Source organism: Triticum dicoccoides, chromosome 5A (genome assembly GCF_002162155.2).
Source record: "Triticum dicoccoides isolate Atlit2015 ecotype Zavitan chromosome 5A, WEW_v2.0, whole genome shotgun sequence".
Lineage (NCBI taxonomy): Eukaryota > Viridiplantae > Streptophyta > Magnoliopsida > Poales > Poaceae > Triticum > Triticum dicoccoides.
In genome coordinates, this window is record NC_041388.1 from 708,564,678 (window position 1) to 708,567,950 (window position 3,273).

General features: G+C 51.1%; 1 pseudogene; it reads right to left on the reverse strand.

Moving 5' to 3' along the window:
• The window catches only part of LOC119300560, a 4,853-nt pseudogene extending 2,847 nt beyond the window's left edge, over positions 1–2,006 (reverse strand).
• Positions 2,007–3,273: the final 1,267 nt, after the last annotated feature.

Consider the following 3,273-nt stretch of genomic DNA (forward strand, 5'->3'; position numbering starts at 1 on the left):
TTCTCCAGTCTCACTGTCTGCGTCGCTACCGTTGTGACTGCGGGGGTGTTGTATAATGTTTATTAGGAAAGACGAGATAGACTAGGATTTGTTTTTGACTTGTCTTGTACTCCAAGTAGATGATCATACTCCTATATATATGCCCACGAGGCACAAGCAATATAATGAAACAATTCCACCAAACCTCTCTCCCTTCTAACAACCCCGATCAGGAAGAATACTGTAAATATTTCTACAAACTGAGACATAGTTGCAACATATAAGATCAGAGCTGAGGAAAAAGCATACTTGACTAAATTTTCTTGTAGCATTCGGTGGCTTCCGTGTGGGCTTCTTCTGATGCACCTTTTCCATGCACGATGCAGACCTTTTTGAAGTGGGAATCTCAGCAAACAATGACGACCTTTGATTAACTCTTCTCTCTTGTAGCACTTGGTGGCAATAGTTCTGCTCAAGGTTTTGGTTACCAGTCGAAATTTCAAGATTTCCCATGGTTACCACGTATTTCTGTGCCCCTCGGTAAATCGTCATACCGAGCAAAAAATACCATTTTTTAAATTTTTTTGAATTTAAACACTCGATTTACAGTAAGGTATGTAGGGTCTAATTAATGCAATGAAAGTTGGTTATGGCATGTTGGTAGCAACCTAGTTCCTGTTTTAAGAGGTCTCTGGTTTGAATATTCGTTCATTTTCTTATTTGAATTCAAAATTTAACTATAAAATTCGCTCGAAATATTCTCGGTATTTGTCGGTATTTCTCGGTAACCGTGGTAACCACATTTATCAGTCCCCCTCGGTAAAATTACCTCATTCGGTAACCAAAACCTAGGTTCTGCTGCAAATAGATCAGCAAGTGAAGTTCTCACTTTGTCCACCTTCTCTACCATCAGAAGCGGTTGTTCCTGGATCTTAGTGGCATCCTCCACTTCAACCTTACACATCGGGATCCCTTCCTTTACAGAACACGTGAAGTTGCATTCCTTCAACGATGATGAATGCATCTTGGCAAGTTCAAAAGCAGGGGCTGATTCACTTGGTGTTCTAGCCGCTGCGTCTTCCACGGCGCCACACTTTTCCTCTTCGGACATCTGTTCCTCCATTTTCACGCTACCCATCATCTTGTTCAGGCCAGAGCTCAGGAAAAAGGCAGTTTACGTTGTGGCCAAGCGTGCCAATCGCTAGTATGCCGTTAAGAAGTGTGTCACACAGCAGCAGGGGGATTCAGTGTCTTGCTCAGCCACACTCCCACACACAGAATCCTCCTTCTCCATGGCTGCTCCATTATAACAATACAAATAAAGTGATGACACGAGAACAAAGAAATGTATGATCACATAAAGGGGAGGTATCCTGACATGCTTACCTTAGTTTCATCAGTAGTGCAATACTCAACATTAGAATGAATCTTCTGATTCAGCCAGCTGAGCACCTGGTTGTGCCACGAGAAACACAGATCATAAGCAATATCACCAAATACAAGAACACTGGCTTGAACCTTATACGCTGGTAAAGAGAGGTACAAAGCGCAAAGACCTGTACTTTGCATCATCCACTCAGAACGAACTAAGTGTATACCTTTAGGCCATCTCTCCAGAACCAACAGGGGTCAGAAGCAGAATCCAGACAGTAGTTCAGATCCTCAAATGCAAAGCATGGTTTTATATAAGTATACTAGTGATGGACACATCAATGCTGTTGAGACGAGAGATGAGGCATTTCCCCCCTCCCCTCCCATGTCGCTCTCGCGAGCGACCGGGGGGAACCCTAGCCGCTGCGACCCGACCTCCCTCTCCTATGCTCTCCTCCCTTGCCGACGCCCAGTGACGCCGTCGGGCGAAGCCCGGCCGGGTGGCGGGTGGCGGCGGGGCCTCTTCTTCCTCCCACTCGTGCTCCGCGGCTGGCGCGAGACGGCCGGTCGAATGGGGGCGCCGGGCTTTGGCTGCGTGCTCGGAGTTCGGCGACGGGGTTACCTGGTTGGGACGGGACCTTGAGTGGTGGGCTCATTTGTGGCGTGGCAGCCGCGGGGGTTTCCCGATCTGGGCGGTGGCATGCTAGCGCGGATCCGGCTCCTGGATGGCGGCGGGCGGAGCGGGGCTGTGGCCGAGGTTGGTCTTGACCTCGGAGTGGGGTGGTCTGCAGCGGCGCTGCTGCGGCCTGGTGGTTGTCCGATCTACGCGCGGCAACGGCGGGTCTCTCCGGTGACGGTTCGTCTGCGTCGGACTTGGGTGAGCTCCCTCCCTCTTCTTTGGACTCAGCGACGGGCTCATCTAGCCAAGGTGGCGCCATGGTGTGGTGGTGCGCGCGAGGCCTGCTGGTGCTGGCAGGGACTTTAGGAAGGGGCAGAGTGCCCCCTCCGTTGCATCTGGTGGCTGCTCTGGGTGGCCGCCCGAGTTTCCCTGGCCCTGAACCGGCCACCGAGGTCATCGACCATGCCAAGGTGTCGGCTTTGGGGTGGAAGGCGAGCATCCGCTTTGTTCCGGCCGGCCGCGTCTGTTTGGTGTGTCCTGGTTGAGGGTGGGACTCGGATGACGTGGTCGCGGCCCGGTTGGTGGTAGCCGGGGTGCTCATGGGCGGAGCACGCGGCTCGGGCGCTATCCGGTCAGCATGGATGTGTGGGCGGCATGTTGACCGGTGGGTCGTTCACCCAATCCGGTGACGATAAGTGTTGGCCGGGGTGAAAACCCGTTCTACTTTGCCAGGCCGACGGCGGCGGCGTTCTAGTGTTGTCCCCTTCTTGAAGGCGACATCGAGGCATCTCATTTGTCGTCGGAAGCTCCAGGGGAAACTCTAATCCTTGGATTGGGCGGTGGCGACACGATGGTGTCATTCCCTTGTCGAAGGCTCCGCTTTGGAGCTCATTGTTCATCTTACACGTCTTCTCCTCTTCGCGGTGGCCCGCCCACGATTGAGGGCCCCGACATCTTCGTAGTAGTGCTTATTGTGTTCATTTGATGTTGGCTAGGATTTTGTTGTGGTAGTGTTGCTGTTATCAGCGTCCTTGTATCCAGCCTTGGGTGGATGTGCTGTGGTGTGTGTGCTTGTATCGGCAGGATTCGGTTGTTCGGTGATGCTTTATCTATAAAGCGGGGGAAACCCTTTTTCGTTATAAGTATAGTAGTACGGTAGTACCATTATTGAATGTTTCAGGCAAGAAAAGAATGGACTTTTGGTCTTTTGGTTGTAACTGGCTTGGACTGACTCAACTGATGTAAATTAATTCTCTGGGGTAGATATGCACGCTCATGCTAAGCAAAAGGTCAGTTTCACTCAT